Here is a 16,797-nt window from a genome sequence, read left to right as displayed (position 1 = left end):
TGACAATGCATATGCACAACGGAGGGGCTTACAACACAGAGGTGAGCCCAGGCTGGTCTACAGACAAAACCCATGTGCATGCATGCACACACACACCTCAAAAGTAATTTAGACGATCGAAGTGTAATGGGAGTTGTGCTATTTGAGCCCTCTACTTTGCATGACCAGACTGTAGGCCTGCAATAACTGAAGACATGTCATGTACTGTTCTGGATTTAATTGGCCGTTTTAACTCTCAAATGTCATTTGATGTGCAGTTTGGAGTCCATCAAAACTTATATCACATCAAATACCAGCTGGGCAGCTCAGAAAGTGCACCGTTGAATTTAAACACACAGCAGTTAAGTGATTGGGTTAACGTCACAGCACAGTACATTTTTAGGAGCCCCTTGAAAATGATCATCTGCTCCTCATTCGCTGCTGCCTGTATGACCCTGGCATCCATTTTCTGCCTGGCTGAACCTGATTCTGATCTTTGGCCACAGGGCTCTGAAACTGCAGGTAGAGTATTCCTTTAGAGTGTGTGGCAGAGAGACCGGGAGACTGATACCCAAGATATAAGAAACCTAAACCTAGCTTTCTTATCTAAACCATGATGAGAATATAAAATAAGAATGAATGTTTTGATTAAAACAAAATTAGCTGCTGAGTATTCCTCTGAGTACATGTGCTCTCTAAATGTAGGCAGTAAGTAGGAATGTTTGTATCTGATAACTTCAGATACTCACACCACAGTGGATGATTTTGTCATGTACTGAGGATGATGGAGATTGTTTTTATCATTCTATAACCAGGAATATATCCTATCCATCTCCTTTTAGCGAGCAGTTCCCCTTGTGGTACTGTCCAAGGCGTCTCGTTTTATTGGCAAAGGACCCAATCCTGCAGACTGCGGATCGCTCACTCAGCCCACCAGTTGTGAGCAAGTTAATAATTTTAGATCAGGCTAAGAACATCACCCAAGGGGAGGCTGGGGTTCTGCTGTCGAGGGATTATTCAAGTTTGGGGAATAATGTCCTTTTATCGCTCACCAGCTTCTTTACAGAAGCTCCTCTCGGGCTGCCTGTCAGTTTAAAGCCCTTGAGTTTGGATGGTTTTATCAATGGTGATCCTCCCACTATCACACAGACCCCCATCTTTTTCCATCTTCCCTTTTTTCGGATAATTCCTCATTGTGAGAATGAAAAAAGTTAACACTGTTAAACCTGGGTCATTTTGAGCTTCACTTAGTAATGGTTCCTTTTCTCTATCTGTGGCCTTGTCCCACGTTCCAACCTCCCCCGTACCAGTACGCTGACATGGTCTGTGCTCGAATAATAGAATTAATCTGTGAATTGTGCCCTATTCTCAGCCAGCGGCACCGGCTCGTACAGTGAGACAGCAGTTTGCAGCGGAATGCATCTGAGGGCCATTGTACTTATTGAAGGTTATTGTCATTTTCTTCTCATCCCCACTCTATAAACTCATCCTTTCTTCAATAGAGGATTAGCACATGTATTATCTGTGTGACCTCAGAGCTGGTCAGAGCTGAGGGTCTGAGGGCCATCCTGTCTGTTTCTAATTCCCCAGGGGGCACGGAAAGGAGGAGAAGCAGTATCACGTGGAGGGTTAGCAAACCAGACCATGAGCTCAACATATCTGGATGGGGGCACAGAAAGGCAGAGGGGGAGTGACAAAGGGCTGGATTTTGATTGGTAAATATAGTGGAGCCCAGGCACAATGAGGCTGTGGATTTTATTTTTGTCTCTCCTCTTTTAATCACATTGCGCGCCCTCTCAGACAATGAATTAACGTCCCACTTTTTTATTCTTCTTTTTTTCAGGTGGCTTTAATAATGGTTGGTAATAAAATGCACAGGCAGGATCTTAAAATGTAAATAAGGAGACTGAAGGAATGAAAGTCTCTGGATGTCCGTGGAGAGTTGCTGGTGCAGATGGGAGAGAGGAAGAGAGTGTAGGGATATGATAAGCACACACTCTCAGATATCTGCAGTGGGGTTCAGGTAGGTTATTAAGCACACTGTTTCTTAGGTGCAAGTGTTGCCCTTTCCTTCTTTTGTGGTTAGGGCTGATCATGATCAAAAGACAGATGAATCATGTACGAGGGATAAAAATGAAATAAAGAAAAGGTTTTGCGGTTTTACCTTTTGAAATCCGATGCTTCAGAATAACCGACAGAAATACTTGAATTGATTGCTAGGACTAGCATCCACTAGCTAGCAACACTAGCTCTGTTCTAGCTGTCTTTGAAACACTATCACTAACACTACCACAGGAAGGCAAAAAAGATCATCAAAGACAACAACCACCCGAGCCACTGCCTGTTCACACCACTACCATCCAGAAGGTGAGGTCAGTACAGGTGCATCAAAGCTGGGACCGAGAGACTGAAGAACAACTTCAATCTCAAGGCCATCAGACTGCTAAACAGCCATCACTGACTCAGAGTGGCTGCTGCCTACATGGATACCCAATCAATGGCCACTTTATCAAATGGATTACTAGTCACTTTAAACAATGCCACTTTAAATAATGCCACTTTAATAATATTTACATATCTTACATTACTCATATCATATATATATACTGTATTTTATACCATCTATTGCACCTTGCCTATGCCACTCGGCCATCGTTCATCCATATATTTACATGTACATACTCTCATTCTTTCCCTTTAGTTTTGTGTGTATTAGGTAGTTGTTGGGGAATTGTTAGATTACTTGTTAGATATTACTGCACTGTTGAAACCAGAAGCACAAGCATTTTGCTACACTCGCATTAACATTTGCTAACCATATGTAAGTGACCAATAAAATGTGATTTGATTTTGATTTGATTTGACTATATGTAATTATACTCAACATCCCAGTTCTCCAAATAACCATGGATCCACAGAGAGAATCAGAAATAACTTTTCATGTTGGGAAACCATAAAGGCAAACTTAACTCAAATTAAGCACTAGTCTGCATAGAATGATGTGCTGTGATTAGGTTGGCAATGCAAGAGTTAACATCTAGCATCTAACCTAATAACATCCCTGTCCAATACATCATCCCTGAATTCGATTAAAGCTGTGATTTATTTATTTGTTTAGCAGTGAGACCCTGCTGTCATTCTTTTCTCTTGTAAATAATTCAATAAACATGTCAGCTCCCTCTCTAGTCTACATTAAAATGATATGTAATAAAGATAGGGAAGCCATGCAGCAGCACACGGGTGCAGTGCTCAGGACTAGCACAAGAAGCAGCAATAGCTCTTGTTCTTAACTTCTCCCTACCTATGGGCAGCGGTTGTCTTTTGATTGTTACTGCTGTGGGACAGAGAGGCAGCCACCAGCCCGTGTGTCCCTCTGCACCTCTCCTTTATAAGCCGGGCCACCAGGAGCCAGTTCTAATCTCTTGTAGGTATGGGGAAGGCATCGGAGCGGCTGGTTGCAAAAAAAGCCATTGGCACTCAGGGGACCATTTCTCCGCTAGAAGTGGCTGCTAGACAATAATTGCGGCCAGTCTGGTAGGTGAGAGGGAATATGACAATCTGAGATGGCAAATTGATTTTCTCTCTGCATGGAGCTGAGGCTCACATAAACAAGGAGAAAAAAACAAATTAGTTGAATGGGGAGAGGAAGCCGGTGTTCAATTGGGCAGTGTGGTTTTGCATCAATTCCTGTTGCAGAAAACATACAAATATTACAGAGAGATATTTCAGATGCCTCTCAATAGGAACATTTTATCACACAGAATTTAATTCCCAAACAATGTTGCTAAAACAACCTTTCTTTGCCAATTAATTTTGTTTCCCGTTGAGATACGATTCTTTATTTTTTATTACATTTTTTTCCCAACTTGGAAACTATGGGGATTCATACAATTGTGGCCTTCCATTTCAAAGATTCAAAGAAACATACACATAGCTTTCATAGCAATCAATAGGGCATATTTATCGCTTCAGTATGGTGGAGTCTTGACGTTTTTCTTCTGAGGTTTTCTATATGAGTTGTGTCATATTGTGCTCATCCAACATATTTTCTCTTGCAGGAACCCCATTGTCTCAGTAAAAAGCATCTCAATTTATTCTTTGACTTGTTTACTTGGCTTAATGTGACTGGCGCTTGCTTTGTTGAACAGTTGTGGAGCGTGACAGTGCTGTGCCGAGCTTGTGTAGTTTGGCGAAGAAAGGGAGAATTTTACATTTGATGTTTGGGACTCTTTCATATGAAACTTAATGACTCATCGCCAGCTGCCATAATTGCTCTTTCTGATATTAATAAGAAATTGGACATAATATCAGCTTAATGTGCAGTGTCGTGAACACTGCTTTTTAGAAATGCTATCCTTTTTAACTATGATAATAATGGTAATTACAAAGATGATTCTTTAATTGGGGGGATAAATGACATTTTTTCTCCCCTATCTACCAGCTCTCTCATTGTGTAGTCTTGCAACAGGTTGCGTCAGACATTAAAGGAATATTTGAACATACAAACTGGGTATTGGTCATATACAGCCACAGCAATGTCAGAACTCATCAAATTATTCAGGATTTTATTGTATGAAACTGTACTGTCGACACATTTTTTCATTGAAGTTCTGGCAATTTCAATGATTCATTAAAAAAAAAGCAAAAAGTCTATCATACATATTTATCTATTATTATGGGTTGTTAGCTATCTGGATGTAACATACAAAACAATATAGTCTTCAGTAACGAGATTTGTTTTATTATCATCCATTGTTTGTTTGTTTGTTTCAACATGTACTGGATGGAACATCTGAAAACAATGTTCGATCTTGGAGTTAGTTCTGTTTGCCCGAATGCTATCCCGGGTAAGAAAGACCATTGTTTACAATCAAAATTGAATCTCATTACGTGCTTCTTTTGAAGAAATAGTCAAAAATATTTACACAACGCACACACATAAACACACCGACAGATTACTCTGTCATACACACCTAGACTGCACATTTTCCTATTCCAGACCAGTAATTATGAACTTGGTGCCATCTGTTTGACAGGCTCATTCCTCTCCTCTTTGAGGATTTCTGAAAGGAACATCACCTTAGAGCTGGGGTGTCAGCTTTGAAAACCGTCTGCTGCCTCTTCAGAGTCCTCATGCCCATGGTGAGGTGAAAGCATAGTGTTTTGTTTATTTAATATCAACAGTGTTCGCGAAAATCTCAATAAAGGGCCATTGGGCTTCTTTATCTGCGTTACGGCACTGGGGATTGGTGTCATTGGAATTATCCCTGTCCAGGCTTTGAAAGTATTTTCTCCTGAAGCATGTGAGGGGAATACAGTTGAGTTTCTGCCACAAAGGGCATTGCATTAAAAAGCCATACCTCTGCTGGGTGACCTTTCACTGCACTGGGAGGTTGGCAAATTCCCTTTGGACACCTCGCCCGGCACTGTGATGGGAATGGCTCATGTGGTCAATAGAGTCCAAATCAGGGATTCAAGGTGCAAAGTCAAAGACCATCCTGGCAAATGGCAACTTGTTTTTGAGCCATTTCTATTGAAGCTCTCTCTGGGTGACTAGATGGTATGAATGCATGTTGGGGGCAAACAAGGCTAAGCATATAAATAAAGACCCAAGAGGAACAGAGGATGCTCAAAGTGCTTCCTGCTCTGTTGCTAAGACAGATGTCCTCTCGAGTCAGTGCTCATTCAAGTAAGCATTTCACTGTTAGTCTATACCTGTTGTTTACGAAGCATGTGACGAATAACATTTAATTTATTGGATGTTATTCTAAATGCATGCTTTTCAAATACATGAGTGTTACATGGTTTTATATAGATTTTGCTTCATCTTTGCCAAGCCCCTTAAAATTGATTTGTAGATCTTTTATGCAGTTTCATCTTTCGACCATGGGATGCCGATGATGTCAACTGATTTCATTGGGCATGTACTAACAGCCAGAGCCAGCCCCAGGCATAAGCGACATAAGCGGTCTCCTAGGGCCCCCGGCCACTAGGGTGCCTGACCACCTCACAAAAAATCTCTCTATATATTTTTTTTTTGTAACTCAATCTGTTGAGAGTTAGAACAGTAGAATACACCAAGTGCATTTTCTAAATTTGGTTGACCCTCAGCAGTTTTTCTCTGGTCATGTCAGTTACTGACAGTTACTCAATTAGCCCATGTCAGCTACCAATTCTTTAGATTGGTAAATTAGTCTAGCTGGTGCCTCTCGGATGATCTAAGACACTGCATCGCAAAGCAAGAGGCATCACTACAGACCCGGGTTCGATCCCAGGCTGTGTCGCAGCCAGCAGCAACCGGGAAACCCAAGAGGCGGCGCACAATTGACCCAGCACCTCATCTATAATCTTATATTTAGACACTTTACAATTGGAGGGTCGACATTACCATTGTAAAACTGAAACCTTATATTTTTTGAATTAACAGGGTAGATGCATCAAATAATTCTTGCCTCATTATGCCTTCTAATGCTGTCAAACGTTTCAGGTAGCCTTCCACAAGCTTCCCACAATAAGTTGGGTGAATTTTGGCCCATTCCCCCTGACAGAGCTGGTGTGACTGAGTCAGGTTTGTAGGCTTCCTTGCCTCCACACGCTTTATCAGTTCTGGCCACAAATTTTCTATAGGATTGAGGTCAAGGATTTGTGATGGCCACTCCAATACCTTGACTTTGTTGTCCTTAAGCCATTTTGCCACAACTTTGGAAGTATGCTTGGGGTCATTATCCATTTGGAAGACCCATTTGCGACCAAGCTTTAACTTCCTGACTGATGTCTTGAGATGTTGCTTCAATATATCCACGTACTTTTCCTTCTCATGATGCCATCTATTTTGTGAAGTGCACCAGTCCCTCCTGCAGCAAAGCATCCAAACAACATGATGCTGCCACCTCCGTGCTTCACGGTTGGGATGGTGATCTTCGGCATGCGAGCATCCCCCTTTTTCCTCCAAACATAACGATGGTCATTATGGCCAAACAGTTCTATTTTTGTTTCATCAGACCAGAGGACATTTCTCCAAAAAGTATGATCTTTGTTCCCATGTGCAGTTGCAAACCATAGTCTGGCTTTTTTATGGCGGTTTTGGAGCAGTGGCTTTTTCCTTGCTGAGAGGCCTTTCAGGTTATGTCGATATAGGACTCGTTTTACTGTGGATATAAATATTTTTGTACCTGTTTCCTCCCGCATCCTCACTAGGTCCTTTGCTGTTGTTCTGGGATTGATTTGCACTTTTCGCACCAAAGTACATTCATCTCTAGGAGACAGAACGCGTCTCCTTCCTGAGCGGTATGACGGCTGCGTGGTACTATGGTGTTTATACTTGCGTAATATTGTTTGTACAGATGAACGTTGTATCTTCAGGCGTTTGGAAATTGCTCCCAAGGATGAACCAGACTTGTGGAGGTCTACAATTTCTGAGGTCTTGGCTGGTTTCTTTTGATTTTTCCATGATGTCAAGCAAAGAGGCACTGAGTTTGAAGGTAGGCCTTGAAATACATCCACAGGTATACTTCCAATTGTAAAGCCATTACATCATTTTTTGGAATTTTCCAAACTGTTTAAAGGCTCAGTCAACTTAGTGTATGTAAACTTCTGACCCACTGGAATTGTGATACAGTGAAATATAAATGAAATAATCTGTCTGACAAAAATTGTTGGAAAAATGACTTGTGTCATGCACAAAGTAGATGTCCTAACCGACTTGCCAAATCTATAGTTTGTTAACAAGAAATTTGTGGAGTGGTTGAAAAACGAGTTTTAATGACTCCAACCTAAGTGTATGTAATAAACTTTCGACTTCAACTGTACATCTCTGTAAAAATTAAACAAACAAGCTTCAAAATCTGGTTAATCCTGTTCGTAAATGTTTTGAAGGATAGCATTATTGTCACATTTGTGTTCGTAAATGCATGCTGATTCGGTCCACTTCTCTATTGTATTCGACAATGCAATATCATAAATAAGATTATGCTAGACATCAAAATTGTATATATTTGGTACATGCTGTAGAATCATTTTCCCAATTGAGACGGTAACGTATTTTCTACTTAATAATTATGACTATCACCCTTCAGGGATGAGGACATTATCTAATATCCAGTCTTGTGGTAGACCTTCAGACTCTCTCTTCAAATGAGCTCACTCAGTCACACATTAGTATCTCAGCTAGATAGACACATAATGAGACTGACTCGAAAATATGTATTCAATGATTGTTTTTGTGACATAACAAAAGGAATTTTATGAATATCTCTTAAGGCAAATCATTGTTAGTTTCCAGGCTGCTGTTCATCATTGTCCATGTCTCTTTCAGTGCACATTATCAATACCATACAATAGTCAATGTGCTTGAACATATCCTGACGCCTTAAAGGAAATCAGAGCTGATTACAGAAATCCTTTTCTTTCTCATGGAATTTTCCACGTTTTTTAGGTCTGCATCGATGTACTTTGTCTCATGAACCATATATTCCAGGTCTTATTATTATTTTAAAAGTAGATCAATGTTCACCTCGAGCTACGCTGAAAGTGTTTTTTACTTTCCTAAAACAGCATGTTTTTCTATAATGAACATTCCCTGCAGCTGTTGTTGACCTACTCCTCCACATCGAGAAACTGCTTTGCAGGGAATCAAAGGGAAGATTTCCCACCTCAAATTTTAATCACAGTCTCTTACCTGAAATGTTAGCAGCATGAGTGGGGTTGTGGATGGTGAATATGTGTGAAAATAATTGAATCTTTGTACTTTATCTGTTTCTCCCCCTGTTCACTTTGTGAAGACACAAGGACTCTCACAGTCAGGTACATTCAGGCCTTAATGATGTCATGGTGAGTCCAGCTCAATGCTGAGCTGACCTTGATGAAAACAGATTGTGTTTTTACAGATAGTGGTGTGGGCTAAAATTCTATACAAAACATTGAGACATCTATTGCAGACATTATTAATACAATTCTCTCAGAGCCCCAGTTAAGGATGCAAACATGCAGAAAGACTCAAACTCTTGGCACGCACCAACCCATACCACCTGAGAGTTGGCACTACCTACTGTATGTATATTACTAAAGAGTTCAGCGCTGACACTGTAATGACACTTTCTGCTCACATGAGGTTATGAGGACATTTTTGGGGCAGATATCCTTGTCAGCCAAGAAGATAGCATTAGCAACAATGATCAAATCCACTGAAGATCTCAAATTCACTAACTTCATACTCGGCTGTGTTCCGGTCGAATTGGACCGATTTACAAGTTTTCTCTCTGAAAAATGTAGTTAATTTAATCTGATTGTCATAAGGTTCAATGACTTTGTCCACACAGGGCATCTGAACACACAAATACATTTTGATGATTTTCATTACATTTGGGTGTTTTATTTAACTTTTTTACACCTGTGATGTTCCCGGTCAAAAATGACCGGTCATTAGAAATGAATGGGTGACACTACAATTAGTGTATACAATTTAGTTCAGGCACATGCCCATTCCTCAGATGGACACACTTCCTCTCCCAGACCCCCACATGCATGTGTGTTTGAGCACACACACACACACACACACACACACACACACACACACACACACACACACACACACACACACACACACACACACACACACACACACACACCTCACTCCCCTTCTTGGCTTCCATGGCAACCCCCACGGGAACCTTTCCCCAATAGAATCGATCCCCCACGGGAACCACACCTGCTGGCATTCTCACAAACAATCGCAACATTGTTTCAATAATATATAGAACTTTTCTCGCAGCTCTGGTATATAAAGCTTTTTTGAGGCCTTGCTCACAATTCATTCTGTGGCAGCACAATGACCAAACGATATACTGTATGTGAGGCTCTTGATCATATCTTTGATCATGACATTGGTGAGGAGGAGAGAGTCTTTGTTAAACGTTGACACAAAGTAGTCTGTGATAAATAGCACAATATGTTTAATCTGAGTATTTGTTGTAGTCAAAATAATCCATATATTATGCTTTTTTTTACTCAAAAACGAGTTGTATGAGATCAGGTCAATGAGGCCTACTGGTCATAAATAGCAAATAGAAGTTCAAAACTTGTAATGTTCACAAGAACTTAAGTTGATAAAAAGATCTAACACAACATTAGGTGATAATATATGTATTATTATGGATTTATAATCAACTATAATTGTCACACCCTGGCCTCTGTTATATTGATTTTCTTTATTAGTTTAGTTAGGTCAGGGTGTGACATGGGGGATGTTTGTGTGTTTTGTCTAGTTTAGGGTGTGTGTATTGTTTAGGGGGTTTTGTAGTAGGTATGGGGTAGTGTTCAGTGTAGGTGTTTAGGAAAGTCTATGGTTGCCTGATTTGGTTCTCAATCAGAGACAGCTGTTTATTGTTGTCTCTGATTGGGAGCCATATTTAAGGCAGCCATAGGCTTTAGGTGTTTGTGGGTAATTGTCTATGTTGTACGTTTGTAGCTTGTGTTTGCACTTACGTCTATAGCTTCACGATCGTTTGTTGTTTTGTTTTGTAAAAGTGTTCGTTTCGTGTTTCGTCATCTTTAATAAAAGAAGATGTCTTCTTATCCCGCTGCGCCTTGGTCCGCTTATTATGACGATCGTGACAGAATTACCCACCAACAAAGGATCAAGCAGCGGTGTAACGGGAGAAAGCAACAGGACCCACCTACACAGGATTTCTGGACATGGGAGGAAATACTGGACGGTAAAGGGCCATGGGCTCAACATGGAGAATATCGCCGCCCTCGTGAAGAGCTGGAGGCAGCTAAAACCGAGAGGCGGCGGTATGAGGAGGCAGCACGGAAACAGGAGAAGGATCTGGGCTACACTACGTGGGAAGAGATCGACAGATGGGCGATCGACCCGAAGAGAGTGCCGGAGCCCGCCTGGGATTCTCTGGCGCAGTGCGAGGAGGGATACCGGCGAATGGAGGCAGCACGGCGAAACGGTAGGAAGCCCAAGAGACATCCCCAAAAAATTATTGGGGAGGGGCATTTGGAGCAGTCGGCGAAGTTGAGGGGTGAGTCTGAGATTGTCGAGGATTTATTGGACAGATTGGAGGAGAGTGAACGAAGGGGAGATTATGAGACATTCGAGGAGTTGTTGACGAAATTGGAGGAGAGTGAAGAGAGAGAGCTGTTGATTTGGCAGAGTATGCATGGCATTCTCCCTGAGGAGCGTGTTAGCTGTCCGATGCCACCTGTGTCAGTTCCTCGTACTCAGCCTGAAACTTGTGTTAAAGTTCTGGAAGATTTGATGCCGGCTATACACACCAGGTCTCCAGTACATCTTTACAACCCGGTGTGTCCTGTTCCTGCTTCTTGCACTCATCCTGAGATGCGTGTCCCCAGCCCGGTACCACCAGTTCCGGCACCACGCACCAAGCCTCCTGTGCGTCTCCAGAGTCCTGTTCCTCCTTCACGCACTAGCCCTATGGTGCGTGTCTCCAGCCCATTACCACCAGTGCCGGCACCACGCACTAGGCCTAATGTGCGTCTCCAGGGTCCAGTATGCCCTGTTCCTGCTCCCCGCACTAGCCTTGAGGTGCGTGTCTCCAGTCCGGTACCACCAGTTCCGGCACCACGCACCAAGCCTCATGTGCGTCTCCAGAGCCCTGTACGCACTGATCCTTCTCCCTGCGTGCCCTCAGCCCGGTACCACCAGTCCCGGTACCACGCACCAGTCCTATAGTGCGCCTCGAGAACTCAGTGTGCCCTGTTCCTGCTCCCCGCAGTAGCCTGAAGGTGCGTGTCCTTAGCCCGGTACCTCCAGTTCCGGTACCACGCATCAGGCCTACAGTGCGTCTCAGCCGGCCAGAGTCTGCCGTCTGTCCAGCGGCGCCTGAACTGCCCGTCTGCCCAACGGCGCCTGAACTGCCCGTCTGTCCAACGGCGCCTGAACTGCCCGTCTGTCCAACGGCGCCTGAACTGCCCGTCTGCCCAACGGCGCCTGAACTGCCCGTCTGCCTAACGGCGCCTGAACTGCCCGTCTGCCCAACGCCGTCTGAACTGTCCGTCTGCCAAGCGCCGAATGAACTGCCCGTCTGTACTGAGCCTTCAGAGCCGTCCGCCAGACAGGAGCCGCTAGAGCTTTCCGCCAGACAGGAGCCGCTAGAGCCTTCCGCCAGACAGGAGCAGCCAGAGCCTTCCGCCAGACAGGATCAGCCAGAGCCTTCCGCCAGACAGGATCAGCCAGAGCCTTCCGCCAGACAGGATCAGCCAGAGCCTTCCGCCAGACAGGATCAGCCAGAGCCTTCCGCCAGACAGGATCAGCCAGAGCCGTCAGCGAGCCATAACCAGCCAGAGCCGTCAGCGAGCCATGACCAGCCAGAGCCGTCAGCGAGCCATGACCAGCCAGAGCCGTCAGCGAGCCATGACCAGCCAGAGCCGTCAGCGAGCCATGACCCGCCAGAGCCAGCCAGCCAGGATCCGCCAGAGCCAGCCAGCCAGGATCCACCAGAGCCAGCCAGCCAGGATCCGCCAGAGCCAGCCAGCCAGATTCCGCCAGAGCCAGCCAGCCAGGATCCGCCAGAGCCAGCCAGCCAGGATCCGCTAGAGCCGTCAGTCAGCCAGGATCCGCCAGAGCCGTCAGTCAGCCAGGATCCGCCAGAGCCACCTCCCAGTCATGAGCCACCTCCCAGTTATGAGCTGCCCTCCAGTCATGAGCTGCCCTCCAGTCATGAGCTGCCCTCCAGTCATGAGCTGCCCTCCAGTCATGAGCTGCCCTCCAGTCTGGAGCTGCCCCTAGTCCGGAGCTGCCCCTCAGTCCGGAGCTGCCCCTCAGTCCGGAGCTGCCCCTCAGTCCGGAGCTGCCCCTCCGTCCAGTGGCGCCCTCTGGGATGGTATTCAGTCCGGGACTCGCCGTTCCAAAGGCGCCACCAAAGCAGTTAGTGACTATGGTGGAGGGGGGTCCACGTCCCGCACCCGAGCCGCCACCATAGGAAGGCCCACCCGGACCCTCCCCTTCTGTGTCAGGTTTTGCGGCCGGAGTCCGCACCTTTGGGGGGGGGGTACTGTCACACCCTGGCCTCTGTTATATTGGTTTTCTTTATTAGTTTAGTTAGGTCAGGGTGTGACATGGGGGATGTTTGTGTGTTTTGTCTAGTTTAGGGTGTGTGTATTGTTTAGGGGGTTTTGTAGTAGGTATGGGGTAGTGTTCAGTGTAGGTGTTTAGGAAAGTCTATGGTTGCCTGATTTGGTTCTCAATCAGAGACAGCTGTTTATTGTTGTCTCTGATTGGGAGCCATATTTAAGGCAGCCATAGGCTTTAGGTGTTTGTGGGTAATTGTCTATGTTGTACGTTTGTAGCTTGTGTTTGCACTTACGTCTATAGCTTCACGATCGTTTGTTGTTTTGTTTTGTAAAAGTGTTCGTTTCGTGTTTCGTCATCTTTAATAAAAGAAGATGTCTTCTTATCCCGCTGCGCCTTGGTCCGCTTATTATGACGATCGTGACAGAATTACCCACCAACAAAGGATCAAGCAGCGGTGTAACGGGAGAAAGCAACAGGACCCACCTACACAGGATTTCTGGACATGGGAGGAAATACTGGACGGTAAAGGGCCATGGGCTCAACATGGCGGTATGAGGAGGCAGCACGGAAACAGGAGAAGGATCTGGGCTACACTACGTGGGAAGAGATCGACAGATGGGCGATCGACCCGAAGAGAGTGCCGGAGCCCGCCTGGGATTCTCTGGCGCAGTGCGAGGAGGGATACCGGCGAATGGAGGCAGCACGGCGAAACGGTAGGAAGCCCAAGAGACATCCCCAAAAAATTGAGATGCGTGTCCCCAGCCCGGTACCACCAGTTCCGGCACCACGCACCAAGCCTCCTGTGCGTCTCCAGAGTCCTGTTCCTCCTTCACGCACTAGCCCTATGGTGCGTGTCTCCAGCCCATTACCACCAGTACCGGCACCACGCACCAAGCCTCCTGTGCGTCTCCAGAGTCCTGTGCGTCCTGTTGCTGCTCCCCGCACTAGTCCTGAGATGCGTGTCTCCAGCCCGGTACCACCAGTGCCGGCACCACGCACTAGGCCTAATGTGCGTCTCCAGGGTCCAGTATGCCCTGTTCCTGCTCCCCGCACTAGCCTTGAGGTGCGTGTCTCCAGTCCGGTACCACCAGTTCCGGCACCACGCACCAAGCCTCATGTGCGTCTCCAGAGCCCTGTACGCACTGATCCTTCTCCCTGCGTGCCCTCAGCCCGGTACCACCAGTCCCGGTACCACGCACCAGTCCTATAGTGCGCCTCGAGAACTCAGTGTGCCCTGTTCCTGCTCCCCGCACTAGCCTGAAGGTGCGTGTCCTTAGCCCGGTACCTCCAGTTCCGGTACCACGCATCAGGCCTACAGTGCGTCTCAGCCGGCCAGAGTCTGCCGTCTGTCCAGCGGCGCCTGAACTGCCCGTCTGCCCAACGGCGCCTGAACTGCCCGTCTGTCCAACGGCGCCTGAACTGCCCGTCTGTCCAACGGCGCCTGAACTGCCCGTCTGCCCAACGGCGCCTGAACTGCCCGTCTGCCTAACGGCGCCTGAACTGCCCGTCTGCCCAACGCCGTCTGAACTGTCCGTCTGCCAAGCGCCGAATGAACTGCCCGTCTGTACTGAGCCTTCAAAGCCGCCCGTCTGTACTGAGCCTGCAAAGCCGCCCGTCTGCCATGAGCCTTCAGAGCCGTCCGCCAGACAGGAGCCGCTAGAGCTTTCCGCCAGACAGGAGCCGCTAGAGCCTTCCGCCAGACAGGAGCAGCCAAAGCCTTCCGCCAGACAGGATCAGCCAGAGCCTTCCGCCAGACAGGATCAGCCAGAGCCTTCCGCCAGACAGGATCAGCCAGAGCCTTCCGCCAGACAGGATCAGCCAAAGCCTTCCGCCAGACAGGATCAGCCAGAGCCAGCCAGCGAGCCATAACCAGCCAGAGCCGTCAGCGAGCCATGACCAGCCAGAGCCGTCAGCGAGCCATGACCAGCCAGAGCCGTCAGCGAGCCATGACCAGCCAGAGCCGTCAGCGAGCCATGACCAGCCAGAGCCGTCAGCGAGCCATGACCAGCCAGAGCCGTCAGCGAGCCATGACCCGCCAGAGCCAGCCAGCCAGGATCCGCCAGAGCCAGCCAGCCAGGATCCGCCAGAGCCAGCCAGCCAGGATCCGCCAGAGCCAGCCAGCCAGGATCCGCCAGAGCCAGCCAGCCAGGATCCGCCAGAGCCGTCAGTCAGCCAGGATCCGCCAGAGCCACCTCCCAGTCATGAGCCACCTCCCAGTTATGAGCTGCCCTCCAGTCATGAGCTGCCCTCCAGTCATGAGCTGCCCTCCAGTCATGAGCTGCCCTCCAGTCATGAGCTGCCCTCCAGTCTGGAGCTGCCCCTAGTCCGGAGCTGCCCCTCAGTCCGGAGCTGCCCCTCAGTCCGGAGCTGCCCCTCAGTCCGGAGCTGCCCCTCAGTCCGGAGCTGCCCCTCCGTCCAGTGGCGCCCTCTGGGATGGTATTCAGTCCGGGACTCGCCGTTCCAAAGGCGCCACCAAAGCAGTTAGTGACTATGGTGGAGGGGGGTCCACGTCCCGCACCCGAGCCGCCACCATAGGAAGGCCCACCCGGACCCTCCCCTTCTGTGTCAGGTTTTGCGGCCGGAGTCCGCACCTTTGGGGGGGGGGTACTGTCACACCCTGGCCTCTGTTATATTGGTTTTCTTTATTAGTTTAGTTAGGTCAGGGTGTGACATGGGGGATGTTTGTGTGTTTTGTCTAGTTTAGGGTGTGTGTATTGTTTAGGGGGTTTTGTAGTAGGTATGGGGTAGTGTTCAGTGTAGGTGTTTAGGAAAGTCTATGGTTGCCTGATTTGGTTCTCAATCAGAGACAGCTGTTTATTGTTGTCTCTGATTGGGAGCCATATTTAAGGCAGCCATAGGCTTTAGGTGTTTGTGGGTAATTGTCTATGTTGTACGTTTGTAGCTTGTGTTTGCACTTACGTCTATAGCTTCACGATCGTTTGTTGTTTTGTTTTGTAAAAGTGTTCGTTTCGTGTTTCGTCATCTTTAATAAAAGAAGATGTCTTCTTATCCCGCTGCGCCTTGGTCCGCTTATTATGACGATCGTGACAATAATAGGGCAGTCATTTTGGACCGGGAACAGAGAATTAATTAACATTAAACGAACACAACAGGAGGGTTAAATGAACTGTCAGAGAAAAAACAGATTCTACCAAGGGAGTTGAAAATCAAATATGAATATTCAGAATACTCAGAAATGCCAGAATATTCAGAATAGATATCAGATGGATATACTGAACATGGAAATCCCTAGACTCAGGCAACAAGTAAATTAGTCAGGTTCTCTCTCCCTCTTTCACCTTCTTACTTCCTCTCTCACTCTCACAGCTGCATGCACCTGCACAACTGTAAGTACAGCCACACTCAAATACACACACTACTGTAATTCACACACTGTTTTGCCCGGCATGTTGTGTGAGCCAAAGTAAGATAGGATTAGCCAACAACAGAGCACAGCAGCCAGGGAGAACATCTGGCCCTCATCAGGGTGGATCAACAGGGGGCTTGGAACAGGGCAGCAGATGGTGGAGAGGTTTCCACACAATGGGGAAAGCCTCCCAGCCCAGACCCACAATCCCCCACACACACTTAGCCTCTCTACTACTCCCAGCTAACAAAGACAGACCCATAATAACCCAATAAGCATCACCTACCTGCGTCATACTCCAAAAGAGAAGAGCATTATAAATTCACACATAAATGCAACCTCGTTCACTTTGGAAATTGAGGAAAGCTGACATTTTCAAAGACCGCTTATCTGAAGACCTAAAATGATCAAC

The sequence above is a fragment of the Salvelinus namaycush genome, chromosome 1 (genome assembly GCF_016432855.1).
Source record: "Salvelinus namaycush isolate Seneca chromosome 1, SaNama_1.0, whole genome shotgun sequence".
Taxonomy (NCBI): domain Eukaryota; kingdom Metazoa; phylum Chordata; class Actinopteri; order Salmoniformes; family Salmonidae; genus Salvelinus; species Salvelinus namaycush.
The sequence above is the reverse complement of the archived record's forward strand: the minus strand, read 5'-3'. Positions refer to the sequence as shown.